We start from the raw sequence: 17,351 nt of genomic DNA on the forward strand, positions 1-17,351 counted from the left end.
GCCTGATTGTACCGTAGGCTAGTTTTTGTTACGTTTCGATTCATAAACATCGCCAATGTCGGGGCTTGTTATCGTTTCTGAGTCAGACCTTCAGTCTTGGTCGTTCCGTCGATATGGCAACATACGGTAATCGAGAGTAGGTACGCCGATATAATTCTCGCGTTGGGTGCTTGTGCCGGTAAATTATTCCACTAATTACTACAAATTTCCGTCATTCTGACAGAAGAACAACAGAAGTGCGACACAGTGATATTTGTACGTGTAGACGTGAGATCGTGAAAACCGATTTATTCGGAAACGAAGCCCGATACGAAAAAGTGTTACTCTTTTATTTCCACTTATTTTTGCACGTAGAGTCACCCCCTTGTACCACCAGTTCGGAGGCACCCTGTGTAACGAGTTAGAAGAATTCTAAATTTAAGGAAAAAGGCGAAGTTTTCGTTGATACATTTTTATTTTACCACGAAAACAAACTTTTGTGAAAAAGACACAGGGAGCATTTTCGTATTCTAAATTTAAAGGAAAAGGCGATTTTTTCGTTAACACTATGCCGTCCGCACGCGTAATCCGGATTCTTTTGTTTGGCGCCGGCAGGATTGATTCAGATCTTTTCGCCTGTCGCCGGGGGTTTTTCGAGATTTTCCGAAGAAAAAAAAAAAATTTCTTGTAAAAGCACAAAATTTGCTAATACGATCGTATTGCAACCTGTAACTTATTGTTACTTGGACAGAACACAAGCGATACCTGGCGTCTGTGCGATAGCTTCCCGTAAGACACCAACGTGGTGTCACCGGCATTTGTCCGATAATTTTCGTAGGGCACCAATGTGGTGTTAATATATTTTTATTTTACCACGAATTCCATATTCTAAATTTAAGGAAGAAGGCGATATTTTCGTTGATGCATTTTTATTTTACCACGAAGGCAAACTTTTGTGAAAAAGACACAGGGAGCATTTTCGTATTCTGAATTTAAAGGAAAAGGCGATATTTTCGTTGATATATTTTTATTTCGCCACGAAGGTAAATTTTAATGAAAAAAGGCACACAGACCATTTTCACATTAGCAACTCTATCCTCGCGCAAGAATTAAATAAAGAACAGCGCACATAATGTGAAGCAATATTTTATGCAAATTCCCAGATCAAACGCGGCGTAACGTATCATTGAGAATAAGGTCGTGTAAAATTTCTTTCACCCAGCAAATTGTACGTCTCGAAATTACATATACTGTTAGCTTTTTAAAACGTTTCCCCCAATGCTCGAGAACCAGAGAAACACCAAAAAAAGGATCTTGTTGAAATAAACGCAGCCACTGTATCGCTCTCTATTAATGGACAATTATGTTTTTTCTGTTACAGGTAAGTCCAATTTCTCTGTTCACTAGTGGGCCCTCGTTGAACGAGAAATCATCGAACCATTTTGCACAGTAAGTCGCGAATGTGTGATGAGCGATCGAGACGTAGGAGAACTGCCTCGTTCCCTTAATTATATCGTCGTTCACTTACCTTCAGCAGTTTCTACTGCAATTAAAACACCGTGTATCTGTTAGAAAATTGATTTAAATCGAGAAATCTTTAATCGTAGCAAGTGTTTTTCCTGGATCCTATAATACTGTTATTTCTCTTCTATTTCGAGTCGTAGAATCTCTCTCGCTTCACTTTACAACCCTTCGTTAACCCTTTCGAGTGCCAAGAAGACATCGAAAATTTCTATCGCAATTGGGGCACGAAGTGCAAATTTTATTCCATTTCCTACAATTTGTCTATTCTTTTTTTATAAAACATTGAACAAAAGTCCTGCACACTACGAATTTTGCCCGTGTTTCGTGCCAGTTTCCAAACAGTCGTATTCAGCGAGACTGTCCAAAACAAAATTTTCTGCAATAACCCGTGACACTGAAAAGGTTGATCCTCGGAAGGCGAATGGTTTTAGACGAATGCGGGAGACGAATCATTTTCACCCCTAGCAAAATTTCGATTGTACTCGGGTTTCAAGAAGGAATTGTGTGTAAATGTGTATACTCTCAACTGTACATACTTCATATTTTTCTCGTTTATTTACATTCGGTGTATTTCCTGTACCGAACGTACTCCGAGCCGCTTGACGTTATCGCTGTCGAGTCAAACTGACTCTGCGTTCGCCTTCCGAGGGTTATATGAAGCATAATTAAAGGAACAACAGCGAAAAAACTAGCGTCTGGTTCGTACCTAAATCTCCCTTCAAAAAATTAGCATTCGAGGTCGCCGGACAATTTCGCAGCGCGAACGGGTGTCAGAAGCGTCAACGCGCGAATAAATTCGCGCGTAACAGGCGTAATGCGCCTCTTACGATTCATTATCGCGATTGTGCGAATACATATCGCCGGGCTTTCCCATCATTGGTTCGCCGAGCAAAAAGACCGAACTGTCGATAATTTTATTTGGCCTGAGCCTCTCTCTCTCTCATTCAGCCACTTTGGATGGTCGTTTCGCCTGCCGAAAGCGGAAGCACCTGCGCAACGCCGATTTACAATAGCGCGCCGCGCACCGCTAAATCACCCCCTTATTTCCTGGAAATATAAATCAGCCAGGATTCACGCCGCGAGCTGCCGCGAGTATCGGGCCACGATCGGATCCCCGGAGAGCTCTGGAACAACGATATTCGATTTCCTTTGCAGATCGTTCTCGCCTCACCTCCTCCTCGTCGACTCTTCTTCGTCTTCCTCTTTCTCCTCTCGCGTGCGCCGCGGCCTTCGTTTCCTCCTGACGCTTCTTTGCTCCCTCTTTTTGCCGCCTCGAACTCGGCCCGTCCTTCGAGCGAAGGCGATCTCTGTGGCGAAACAGTTTTCTCGATGGCTAAACCCCCTCGATTCGGACCGATTTCGATTTTTTTTTTACCTGCTCTCTAGATCTCTCGGTGGTCTTTTTGTCGAATTACCCTGGCACACCGGTTTTATCGCGTTTAGTGGCGAACGAATCACTTTGCCGGTCGTGATTATTTCCACCAGAGGTTCGAGTTTTCTACGACTTCGCTCGCCTTTGTTTCGGCGGAGGTTCGCGGTGATTCTGCGCGAAGACGCGTGTCTGCTTCTGCGGTGATCGAGAATGGAGTTTGTTTCGAGAGGTGTGAGTTGGCTTCGTTGACTCGCAGGGTTGATTTCTGGAGAAATCTGTAATCTTAAGGGAGAATGTATAATAGTAGATGCATGATAGGTACGTTGTTTTATTTATTTGATGGGAAGAGAAATAATTTACGTTCGTTTGTTAACCCTTTCGCTACGGCTGATTTTAATGCGTAACGTGGGTGAGTGACGGTAAACTTTTAACTAGGGTTGTGATTATATTGTAGTATGAAATTCTGTTTGGTAAGTAAGGTGGAAGGGCACCAAGAGTAATACACCAGTAGTAACGAAAGGGTTAATAATTAGAGAAATAAGTGTAAATTTAGACAGATATTTGTATGTTGTCCTGCAATTTTTTTTTAGAAGAATCATTTGTTTTTGGGAAGTTAGTACCACTATCTAATCAATTTCCTTATCAATTTTCTAATTGCATAAAATTTTTAGATCAATATTATGCTAACATTAGCAAGACTTATTTATTTTCCCAAAGTCTAAAATTTCTTAATTGTCTAAAATTTTCAACCAATGCATTCTACGTCAGTATTATACCAACTTTCAGAAGAATTATTTGTTTTCCAAAAGTTAGTATCAATTTCTTAGTCATCTGGAATTTTCAACCATGCTTACTCTTGATCAATGCATTCTAAGTCGATGTCGTGTACCAACTTCCAATTAAACCTACCAGAAAATCAGTTTCAGTATAATCCAGATCACTTCTGATGCACGAAACGAATCTCACAAAACCCTGTCAATTTTCCTAAAAAAAAAAAAAAAAAATAAAAGTCTCCTTCCTTACGTCGAGCAAAACGAATTCGCGAGTTTACGCAATAAACTCGCGGATTCAAGGATACCTCGAATCCTCTTACGTTTCACGTGATCTTGGAGGACACCTGCTGTCCCTTATGCCGCATCCTGATTCTAATCCTTGCGTAATACGAACGCCAAGGCCCGACCAACGATGGTTTATAGTCGCCATAAAATCGCCTTTAAGCCGACGACTTTAATGGTTCACGACTTTTGCCTATGCAGATTTCGTGGTCGATAATCCTGTGCCCTGGTGCTCCGACCTCTCTCGATCGAGAGTATCCTTTTGGTAGGCGGCCAACGAGTACGGCCTTTCCACGAACTGTCCGCTTCCTCCTCCGCGAGGATCTCCCACGTGTCACGATGAAATTAATACCCTAACGATTAACTATTCTGGACCAGTTTTTCGCAGATACTATTCTTCATCGTTGCTATACTGTTTGGAGGAATAAACGAAACAGCTGATTCCTCGGGAATACTCTTCTCTTGTTGACCTAAGTACGGTAGGTTAGGCTAGTGGATACCATTTGGAGGTATTAAAGAAATGGGTGTTTTCTTGTTGACCTAACTCTGGGTTAGGCTAGTGGGTTCTGATATTGCTTAGAGGAGTAAAAGAAATAGCTGTTTTCTTGTTGACCTAGCTCTGGGTTAGGCTAGTCAAGGCAATCATTTTTGTTTTTGTGAAACTCACCTGACAAGTGTTTCGTTGCTTTTTCAAATATATTTGTGATTGGTAAATAATTTGTAATATCTGACAAAGCCAACGCAATAATTTTCATGGAATGCGATTTTTGTTTTTGTGAAATTCACTTGACAAGTGTTTCGTTGCCTTTGGAAAGGAATTTGTGAGTATTAAATCATTTGTAACATCATTTAGGTCATTGTAGACCCTGCCATTCTAACGGCGGAAGAAAATTCACTTAGGTAAACGTAGAATCGAACAAACTGGTTCTTCCAATTTGACGCAGGTCGAAATGTTACGTTAGTTGAAATTGTGTTATTAAATCGATTCCTCGCGCCAACTAGCACTCCGCCTCGTGCAATATTCGTCGTTGCTTAACGAGCACCCTCGGCGAAAGCTTTCCAGAGCGAAGAACTGGATGCGAAGAAGATCAGGTAGACATTCCTTTGCTATCTTTTCCCGGTAGCCCGATATAGATAGAAGTTCATGGAAACGAGCGACAAGATGTCCGCCTATTATTCGCCTCGTGCAACCGGCAACGTCATTGTCAGCCATTTTTAGATACGCCTTGTTTGCGAATATTCGATCTGTCGTGAGAAGAAAAATGGAGTGGCAGCGATAATCTTCTCTCGTTGGAAGCTGTCGCCCTGTTTCAACGCTGGTTTCTATATCGAACGAGCGTATGAGCGTATTCAGTGATTTTCTTTTCTAGATATTCTCAAATAAAAAAAGAAACGATTGATTTGACCTAACATTTATAACATCGTCTCTTCAAGCCTAAAAAATAATTCAACTTTGCCCTGTTTTAGTTTTCTCACAAATCTATCACTTACTATAGAAAAATATTCGAAATTAACGCTGTATATTTCTGCTGATATAGGATACTAAATTTGACGAAGAAGTGTAATTTAAATCATATTCTCTCAAAAAATTCAAATTGTCTCCTGGACAGCCTGAGAATTTTGAATTTGAGAATTTCTAGTTTATTTTCTGCAAATGTCTGTATTTCTATCGATATAGGATACTAACTCTGGCGAAGAAATGTAATTTAAATCGCACAACGCTTTCTCTCAGAAAATAGAAATTTTCTCCTCGATAGTCTGAAACTTCAGAATTTCAATATTTCTAATTTATTTTCAGTACATGTCTAACACAAACTCGCGACACTTCCAATTTCTAAGTACATTTGCACGTTGTAATCTTTTCAGTTGAACTTTTGGCCCGTTTGTAATTCACATGCACCACTTCCCATACAACAGAACGTTCCCTTTTTCGCGCAAAAACGTGTAGAATAGAATATCCGCCGGTGGCTTCCGCGCGGCGAACGGGAAATTGCACGAGGCATTCTTTAATAATCGGACACGACGAAAGTAAAAGGAAATTTTAATAACCCTTTCTTATGAATGGGGGCCGTGCATGCTCGCCGCAGCTGCTTCCGACGATTCCGCGGAATTACGAGGACGCGGCGCGTTGATTTAAAGGGCTCTCAAAGACACCTAATTGCATCCTTAATACACCGGAAGCGCATCATTCTCGGCCGCGTTACGCGTTACCCTCTGCACCTGTTACCCACTGCGTTTCTCCTCGGTAGTAAATCACTCGAACAGATTCCCCACGCTTTTTAATGGTATCGCCTTTCTTTAATCAATTCCCGAAATTGGTGTTGCTTAGATTTTACGGCCTACGGATTATTTCGTTTAAGCATATCGTGTCCAGTGTTTGTGTACGAAAAAGTTTGCCAAAATTGTTTTAGCAGTTTCAAAATATCTTACAGGAGAATGGAAAATTCAGACACAAAGTGATTTATTTTATCATCAAATTTTCATACTGAAACTCTCAATTTGAGAGTTACGCGTGCATATTAGTAAAGAGAACGAATTTACTATCAATTTTTGGAATAATTTTTGCGTAGTATTATGGGAATTTTAAGTTGCAAACGGATTTCGCTTTCAAAAGAATAATTTCAAGATTTTCCAATGATATTTTCCAGTTAAATTTTAATTATAGAATAAAAATAAATGAAAAAAACAAAAAACCCAGCATTCTGAAACTTCTTTAATTTTTCAAAATTCGTATGTGCAGTGGAAAAATCTGAAAAAATTCTCACGCGTGTATCCCACTGGCTACAGTATCTCTAATTTTTTTCATAAATTTTTATGAAACAGAATGAAAGAAATCGTGATTAAACTGTAAATCACGTCTCGGTCAATAACTACCCTAATAGTCCAAAAAAAAATAAAATAAAATAACAAAAAATCGTATATTAAAATAAATTTAATTGGATAAATTAATTCAATTTTAGGAACTGTATTCAAAAGAAAAAGAATTTTCTTTATCGAGCTAAATATCATCGAATTCGATTGAAAAGAACAAATACTAAAATCAGTGTGAGAAATAATTTCGTAGGCACAAATTTTCCAAAAAAAATTCTAATTAATCCCGGCGAAGTCCGTTTTTCTGCGGGTCTTTTCGTAAACCCTCGGTGTTTCTACAGGGTGAGATGTAATCAAGGAACAGTCGGCGTCGATTCATCTCTTGGGCGATCTCGCTTCCTCGATCGCGAATGATCGACAGCCGGAGATAAACTCGTGAAATCGCGTTTCGACGCGCGAGCTTTTTACCAATTACGATTTCGTCGCGCCTTCGCCACAATACTTGTGCAAACACTATCCTGCCGTACACTTTGCCTCTCTAAAAAGAAACCAAAAACAAACTTCCACGTGTGTTTTTCTTTCGTTTCGTTCGTTGTTTACAATAAACTCGGCCGAGCAACGAATTCGAGACCCGAAAAAGATTCTTTCTCAAATTTCTCAAGCCTCGAGAGTAAAATATCGAAAATCGTTGAAGAGAATTTTACCGTTTGTACGGTCATACTCCTTCTGTTCGTGTAAACGACTGCTGTCACTTTTCGTCGCTCTTTAACCCTTTGCGTTCGTATGTCTGCTCTCGAAGCACTTATATCACACCATGGAGAAATTTAAATATAATTTTTGTATAAAATGAAACCACGTGTTATTGTGTTAAACATACGTGAAGTAGAGAAAAGTAAATAAGAAATAGGAAAAATGACGAAGTAGAATAATACAAATGATAATCTTGCATTACATTATCAGCGTTCGTTGCCTGAGCTAAATACGACCGCAAAGGGTTAAAATTTATTAATACCAGGCGAACACAGTTTTTAATCCCGCACTTATCTCCAGTGATAAAATCGATGCGAGAATTTCCCGATGAGCTTGAACCAATTACAAATAAAGCATAAAAACCGCGTGTTCGTAAAAGGTACAATTAAAAAGAGGCAGAAATATTATCTTAATATTCTCGAATAAACATATATATTTCATTACACGGCTGTATACCGATGCTGAAGTTTTACGAGGAAAAAATACCTAATTTATCTTCACATCGAAATATTTACACACTTAAGAAAGTATCCTCGACTTAAAATAACCCAACGATACCGCGATTCCATTCCTCCTGATTCGTAATGCGAAGAATTTCCACTGGTTTCCAAAGTAGGGAGAGAGGAGAGATTACGTCGTTGACCGTGCATTAAGGTGGAACCTGATCTCGGGACGATCTTAATTTGCCTCCGAATGGATCAGAGATCATGCAGAGTCGCTAACTGTATCGGAGCGTGTACTCGTTAGAATTTAAGCTTATCTCGATGCAGGGGAAGGCGTGCACCCGCCGTTTTCTTGCCAGCTGTATCGCAACGAACCGCGGAGGATCTCGATCTTGTTTCCAATTGTATCGATACGGGAGGAACGATGAAACAAATATGTGATAACGATGCATGGGGAACGAGAGACAGAACGATGGACCCCTTTGCGTTCGAACCGCTTCCTCGAAAATAAATGAAATGTCGGTTGCTTTTAACCTTCTGCATTTTTTTTTTTTTTTTTTTTATTATTTAGTGAGCAAGTTTGTGCGGTTTGTGGAGCTTTTGGAGATGTGGAATTATGGAAAGATACATTTATTTCAGTTTTAATGGAAGTGCGATTGAGTAACAGTAATTTATCGAGGAAAGTAAGTGTCTACGTCAACTGTAAATGTAGCTGTTTTCACAATGAATTTGCACCAGGAAATCTCTTCTTTTTCAAATTTTACCCCACACTCTGCCACTCATTCCACACTGTTGTGGATTTTTGAACCCTTATGCACATTCTCACTTAAAATATTTGATCTTCCCGGTAAAAGATTTGAATACCCTGCCAGATCGTTGTTATTTAGCATATCTCCTATCCGTGTTTGCTTCAAGTTGACAGACTTATTCGTTTCTTCATTCGTGAGTCTGTTAATTGCAAAATGAAGAGAGTACGTTGACGAAGTGGAGAACGTGAATGGAAGCGAAGGTTGGCTGAAAATGTGCAGTGAGAAAGAAAAAGAAAAGTCGGTGTCACGAGGCTGGCGCGACGAACAAGCGGAGACACACGTCGACAAGGCGCACCGTAAGTTTGTTCTGACACGAGCGAAACACGATAGATAACGAATGGTCCGCCGAACAGTCGTCCGTTTGAGCCACGAGTGCAGACTTTTAATGAGCCACCATGGCAGCAGGCCACACTGTGCACTGACGCTATTCCGGATCGATAGGATCTCGTCCAGCGACAGGATCGCGGTCATCTCGTTGCAAGATGCGAGCAAAACGACGTGGGGATACGTGGAAGGGTTGGTCGAGGTGTACTTGATAACACGGAAGTGGAGGAACCGAGAAGATCGAGAATTAGACTTGAAAAAAGGAAGAACAGTTTTTGAGGTTATTTGTGAAGTTAGGGTATGATCTAAAGTAAATTGAACTTGTGATGGATCAGTTGATGGATCTATGAAAGAAACCCCTTTCTGCCAAGTTTTAGCATCCTACTTGGACTATTAGGGTAGTTATTGACTGAAACGTGATTTACAGTTTCACCACGATTTCTTTCATTCTGTTTCGTAAAAATTTATGAAAAAAATTAGAGATACTGTAGCCGGTGGGATACACGCGTGAGAATTTTTTCAGATTTTTCCACTGCACATATGAATTTTGAGAAATTAAAGAAGTTTCAGAATGCTGGGTTTTTTGAAAAGTTATTTTTACCTTTCCATGACTCGAAACAGAAGAAAAATCTATGGTGCATACAAGATTTTGAATGCCCCGACGAAGTTTATAGGTTTACTCGTGGAACAGCACGCATATTATTCCATTTGAAGCAAATTTTCATTGAACTTTGCGAGAAAGTAAAACGAAGGCAATCCAGTCAGTTTCGAAGTTTAATCTCAATAATTATCCCACTCGTAATTATCTTCGAATGTTCAGTTTCTCTTATTTTTAGAAGCAGGAAATCGTCTCAATTATGTACGTTTAATTTATTTTATCTGTAAAAAGAAGAAACGAAATCTATTTCGAAAACTTCCTTTAACCCGTCCAGTCTCGTCGAGAAATCGAGTCTGTGAGCAAGTGTATATACTTTTTTCACCATTGGCAACGTTCGAGGTCGAAGAGGTTCGCTGTAGCAGTACCATTCTCCTCAACATTGTCTGCAGCAACGTTATCTGGCATTCTCAGGCAGAATGCAACGACGATATCGCGTTTCAACTCCGGTGGCCTTAATCTACCCACCGAAGTATCGTCCCCGAATCATTCGTAAACGTCGTAATCGCATTATGGCGTCCACTTTCTCTGCCCCGTTCCCCAGTCCGTGCATTTAGCTCTCTCGTGTTTCGACTCTTACTCGCGTTTCACACCTCCCGACCGTGAACAACCGTGCACCTCCAAACGGTTCCGCGGAAGGCGCCAGGATGTCGCTGCCCAGCTTCTCTTCTCCGCCCTCCGTGTATCACGTTCCAGAAAAATCGCCTCGTCGTTTGTTGGTCGGTTGAAGAGGGACCTCCAGAATCAATTATTGTTCAATTTTTATTTCTTCAGTTAGTCCATTTTTTTTTCATTTTCATGCTTTCAGTTACTCAGTTTCCAATTTTAATTTTTCCCAATTATCACGTTTTCAACTATTCAATTTCCAATCTTCACGCTTTCAACCGTTCAATTTTCAAATTTCCACGTTTTCTACAATTCAGTTTGCAATTTTCATGCTTTCAACTATGCCATTTCCAATTTTCACGCTTTCAACTATTCAGTTTCCAATTTTCACTCTTTCAACTATTCAATTTTCAAATTTTCACGTTTTCTATAATTTAATTTCCAATTTTCATGCTTTCAACCATGCCATTTCCAATTTTCACGCTTTCAACTATTCAGTTCCCAATTTTCACGTTTTCAACTATGCCATTTCCCATTTTCACGCTTTCAACTACCCAATTTTCAAATTTTCACGTTTTCTACAATTCAATTTCCAATTTTCATGCTTTCAACTATGCCATTTCCCATTTTCACGCTTTCAACTATTCAATTTTCAAATTTTCACGTTTTCTACAATTCAGTTTGCAATTTTCACGCTTTCAACTATGCCATTTCCAATTTTCACGCTTTCAACTACTCAATTTTCAAATTTTCACGTTTTCTACAATTCAATTTCCAATTTTCATACTCTCAACTATGCCATTTCCAATTTTCACGCTTCCAACTATTGAATTTCCAATTTTCACGTTTTCCATTTTTCTTTTTCCATTATTCGTTACAATATCGTTTCAAAAGTTACTCAACTCTCCAATTCTCATCCTCCCAATCATCCTATCTCGTCGTCATTCAATTTTTCGACAAAACGTGGCTTCACTCGGCGAAAATTAATTTTCCAAGCAAATAAGGGTAATCCCGGCGGTGAGATGGGAGACTGCGATACCCGCGACGACGCAAGATTCGAAGATCCTTATCGCGTACACGCACATCGCGAGGGAGAGAAACCGGTATACAATCGAGCGGTCACCTATGCACCGGTTTGTCCGCGAGGGGCGTGCAATAATGCGGCGTGTTAAGAAAGGTACGTGACCCGGGCGAAAAAAGAGTCCTGGTCCTGCGGCGAAAAGCCGCTTTTGTCGGCGGTTGCCGAGCTTTTTTATCTCGCGCCTCATCGGACTTCGCTTCCTATCCGCGTGCTCGCCGGCTCTCGCAGATGGCAATCGTATCGGGCTGTTTGTTCTTGCGCCCCACTGTCGCTAATTATGATCCAGGGGAGGCACACCTGAGAAATGAATCGTAGGTGAACGGTGTTGATGCTGTAATTAGAAAGTGGTGATCGCACTGGTGACGTTAATTGCGGTGAATAGGAGGCAGCTGAATTATTAAACTCTCCTAAGTTCCTGGCGATAGACATAATGATCTTATTTTTAAAATATAAGAAAATGTTGGGGAATCAGAAGGTGCTTATGTTTTTTCATCATTAAATTTAAAGGATCGTTGGAAATACTGATTTAATTTATAAAATTCCACAGGAACTCGTGAGATGACATGATAATTGTGTTTAAAGTGAAAATAGGAGTGTTCTTTCTTAGCCAAATGGCTAAGTCCTTGGTTTCGTAATCTGAGACTCATAAATTTCTCACATAAATCTGTTTCGCTAATTTTCACACAAAGCAAGGAAAGGAATTTAGAAGTTCTGAGAAGTATTTAACCCTTTCAGTGGCATGCTGGTGTGTACGTTTTTCAATTTATCGTTAAAACTGCACGACCACGTGTGTGTGTTTGTAAGCAATAATTGCTTTGTAAGATAGAATGACATAAATTTTGCACAAAGGTACAATGTTACAAATTTCATAATGGATGTAACAAGAAACACTTGTAGAACTATTAGCCAAAGAGTTATCGAATTTACTTCAAAGTGGAAAATGACAGATAAGTGTTTCGATTATTTGAAATAATTCGATTACTCTTCTTCAGAAAACTTGCTACCGAAAGGGTTAACGAGATAACGACATAGCAAACTGGTTGTTTCTTCAAGAATGAGATTAAAAAGCAGTAGATCTCTTAACAATTGAATAATTCGTTTTTCAATCCTGTATTAAAGTATGCAAATAATTGACCCACGTTAGAACTGAAATAACCGGAATCGTCGTGTAAATGGTAAAATATGGTTCGAGACACATCAAACCCGACACTTCTCGAGATTCTTGAAAGCTCGATACCTAAAGTATCGAGAGAGAGGCTCACAGATAAACCGGCCAACCCAGTGATTATTCTCATTACGCGTCGTTAAAGATTTTCTCGTCGAACGGTACTCAGGAGGAGCATCGTGATGCGTCTTTGAACGGCTCGAGGAATATCAAATTAGTTCGATTACCATTTAAACCGTATTGCTTCGCGGAACGCTCTTAGACCGCGTAATTTTCTCGAACTTCAGCTTTCGAAAGTACAACCAGATCCTCGTCGTTATTTCTCTACGTATTCTCGCGTTTACAGAGAGCAGGGAGAACTTCGAGACGATGTTTGCGATAACGTAGGAAGGTTCGAGTTGCGCTTGGATTGCATCCGTTGTTTTGGACAACGATGACACGCTGGGGAACTCGAAATTTTGAGGCTTCGAGAAGTAACGGAGGAATAAAAGTGAGATAAAAGTGGTATATTTCAAAGATGAAACAAATTTTTCAGATTTTCCAAAAGTTTGCTAGGTTGCTTAATTCCCAAAACTCTGTTCTCGAGCTCTTTTTTTTTAAAGAAAATTTCTAGAGATACTAAGAGAAGATACGAAATTTTCGATAGTAATGAAACAGCTTGCCATTTGTGACAAAAAAATCGAGAAATTTGCAAACAGATTGCAATCATTCTGCCTTTCAATTTCTATTTCTCTCCAAAATAGAACCAGTACATAGCAATTGGACAAGGAACTTCCAATTTCTAAATGAACTAATCTCAGTTACCCTAATTCTTCGCATTTTGTCCGAAATTAAATATTAGAAATAAATGAGTTAGGACAAACAAATTAAGCTACTTATAGAGCGCCTACAAAGCACCGAAAACCAATTTGCTTAAAAGATGAAGAACATGTGGCGCTCGAAATATTTCAAAATACTCTGAAACATGAAAGATTGATGAACATTGATAGAAAAATTCAGCAGTATATCTCTAAATCGTATACATTACCTCTCTCAATCTCGTCCCACAGAAACCTCATTTCTCGTCTGAATAAAATAACAGCGAGAAGAGAAGAAAATCGCTCTAACTATCTGGTATGTTTGAAACGGATCAGCACGAAACTCTTCCAATTTCCTCTTTCGGCTCGTCTCTTCTGTTCCGTGTCTTTCATCGTTCATATTCCCCTTTGTCAGCTTCAGCGACCGCCACTATCGAAGCATTCGCACGGATTCGCGAGAGATCGTATCGGTCGGGTTTGCTTGAATTCCGGCTTTAGCAGTAGCGATAGAGAGAGAGTCGGATCGTTTATGGAGTTTTGACGGGTGGCGAGATCTCCTCGTGCTTGCGGCGAGATCATCGTCGATTCGAGGATCGATAGCCGTAGAACACGAATCCGACGAGCTCTCGGTGTTCCATGTCTACTCGCGGTGAACCGAGAATTTCTCGTTTCTGCGGAAACGAGTGGAGGGTTGCCCGCCTCGTCAAAGGGATTCTTCGTGGATTTTACAGAGTTTTGCGGATACATTGTTGAAGCAGTGTAGACCCTTTGACTCGTTTTAGCGGGAAAGTATTCGCTGTGATTTCTGGAAATCTGAAGTGCAACGAAAAATGATCGAAGCAATTCGGTGATAAGAGATCTGTCACGTTAACGTGTATATACGCTTTTCGTAGTCAAAGGGTTAAATTCAGAGGAAAACAAGAAAATTGAATAATTTTGTCAAGTATTTCGAAACTCTGAAAAATGAAGAATTGATAGATAGGACGTTTTAGGTAAGGAGGGCAGTCTCTCAATCTAATGAAATCTTCTTGTTTCCTTTTCGTTAATTTCATTTCATTGAAAAAGCATATGTCCAGCTTTTTGACAGATATGTGCTGAACTCGTTTATCGAACATATTTCTTGATTTTACATAGATTTTTTCTATTTTTGAGAACAACACATCTGCGAAAAATCTGAACACTTGTCTATGCCATTAAGAAACGATTCAGTTACTGAAACAGAAGACACTTCGACCAGGTGAATCTAGCAAAACACATTAGCGTTTCAGTTTCCATAAATTAGGGTACCTTTACTCGAGAGTAAAACTGTCACAGTTCAGTTGCTCTCGAGAATTGAATTTACCAATGTAAACTGCTCACCTATGCGGTATCGAAAGTTGGTCGCACAATTTGCGAATACACTCGAGGGAAATTATTATGAAAAAAAAAAAGCAAAAGAAAAATGCTCTCACAACCGGCCACGAATAATGATATTTTTTGGGGTAAAAATGTTGCCGATGCAACGCACGCGAATGAACAGCTAGGCACTGCAGCGCGCGCGCGGATTGAAAGGAGAAACGCAGGAAGAACGAAGGCGGTATCGGCCGATAGACAGACGGAACAAAGAGAAGAAGGGAAGAGGAGAACGTGCTTCTCAGCTCGTGATGTCCCGAGGCTACCGCAGCCTCGCCAGAATATAACAGCAACGCTAAACAACGCCCATACCGGTCACCGGCGGCCCTCTCTACCCAACAGAATTATTCGCTGAATTTATTTACTCCCTCGTGACCCCGAGAAAACTAGCCAGTTAGCTCGGGGAACCGGTCGAACGTATCGACCACGCTCGAAATTGATACCCCGCTCGCGGGGAAACGTGGATTTTCGTGATGAACGCGATCCCGCGATATTTCTCGCGATCCGTCAACGTGCAAAACCTCGAGAGATTGCTGCTCGCGGCGAACGCGCGGGATACAAGGGGTGAACGTGCCGAGAAACGTGTAGCCTGAGACGTGTTATTCGTGAGAAGAATTAACAGCGATAGATTTGGTATTAGTATGGGACGAATGGTTCTGTTTCAGCTCTTTGCATCTGTGGACGAGATATCTTGCGGCTCGGTGTTGTTTGTGCGGCGCTTTCGACGAGATATCTCGTCAAGTTTTGGATGAGATATTATGCGACATTTTGGACAAGATATCTCGCGACCCTGTGTCGTTCGTGTGACGCTTTGGACGAGATATTTCGCGACGCTCTGGACGAGATATCTCGAGATACTTTGGACGAGATATCTCGCTACCCAATGTCATTCATGCGGCGCTTTGGACGAGATATCTCGCGACCCAAAGTCTTTCATGCGGCGCTTTGGACGAGATATCTCGCGACCCAAAGTCTTTCATGGGGCGCTTTGGACGAGATATCTCGCGACCCAGTGTCGTTCGTGTGACGCTTTGGACGAGATATGTCGCGACCCTCTGGACGAGATATCTCGCTACCCAGTGTCATTCATGCGATGCTTTGGACGAGATATTTCGCGACGCTCTGAACGAGGTATCTCGCGACGCTCTGGACGAGATATCTCGGGATACTTTGGACGAAATATCTCGCGACCAAAAGTCTTTCATGCGGCGCTTTGCACGAGAAATCTCGCGACACTCTCGACGAGACATCCCGCGACACTTTGGACGACATATCTCGCGACCCTATATCGTTTATGCGACGCTTTGGACGAGATATTTCGCCAAGCTTTGGGCAATATATCCCGCGACACTTTGGACGAGATAACTCGCGACCCGAAGTCATTCATGCAACGCTTTTGACGAGATATCTTCACGGATACGAAAAACTATACCCACAACAGATTCCAATACCAAACGTGTGTGTCGTAAATTTTTAACCACTGTGCAAAATTTCTTGATTTATTAAATTAAGATAAAAGTGCACCAAAAGGCTCCAGCAAATTCCCCAAAATTTTCAAAACACCCATAAAAACCAGTACTAACGAAAGTGTTAAAGCTGCACATATCAATCCCCAAAAGCAGAAACATAAAAAAATCCTCCTAACACAACCTACATTTACCAAACACGTCCACGAGTTCACAAACAAATTAAAAGAAGCAAACAAACCATCTCTCGAGTAAACCAACCGACACACTCTCAACCTACGACGACGAATATAATCGAAGCAACACGTCGTGTTCGACACCCGTAAACGACACCTTACAAATTATCCATTGCGTCGAAATGCCAAGAACGTTATCGTGGCCCGTTGCTTACAGAGCGAGCAGAAAAAAAGAAAACAAACAACGTGATCGACGTGAAACGAAAGAAAGAAAAAAGATTCGTCGAAAGAGGGTTAAAGAGAGTAAGAGAGTGAGAGAGAGAAAAAGGATCGACGAGAGTTGGCATGCAAATATTCGGGTACCAATTAAAGTTACGAAGTCGAATCTCGGCCAAGCGGGAAGAGCCGCCACGGTGGCTCGTTAAAATTATTGAACGTTTGTCGCAAAGGGTCCTCCGACCTTTTTTCCTCGCCACGGAGGAATTCGAAGAAGGGCCGCGCTATCGCGATCGCTCCTTCTCTTCATTTCGGCCCCCTTAATACGGTAGTGCACCACGTCACAAGGACCAACGGGGGATTCAAAATGTCCGGAGAGTTTACCGTAAACGCTTCGCGACGAAATTATCAGGCGTTCGGTGCTGGGCGATCTTTTTCGTTCGCGAATTGCCTTGTTCTTTCTTGCCTTGAAAATTAACCAAATTAGTTTTCAGTTAGTGAAAAGTCAAAGTTCGTAGTGAAGTGTTATAGGTAGCGATGAACACGTTTGAATCTCAAATTTGGAAGCGATTCGAATTTTTTTTTTTGATACTGTGGAAAGTTTGAATTACTTCGAACTTAATTTGGGACTTTTACTCAACGAATTCCAGAGTATATTGTTCGCTACTGTGTTTGGTTACTAATGAGTAGACTGTGGATTTTTATGAATATAATTAAAAAAATACACTAA

This window comes from Habropoda laboriosa, unplaced genomic scaffold (genome assembly GCF_001263275.1).
Source record: "Habropoda laboriosa isolate 0110345459 unplaced genomic scaffold, ASM126327v1 scaffold126, whole genome shotgun sequence".
In the NCBI taxonomy this organism is placed as follows: domain Eukaryota; kingdom Metazoa; phylum Arthropoda; class Insecta; order Hymenoptera; family Apidae; genus Habropoda; species Habropoda laboriosa.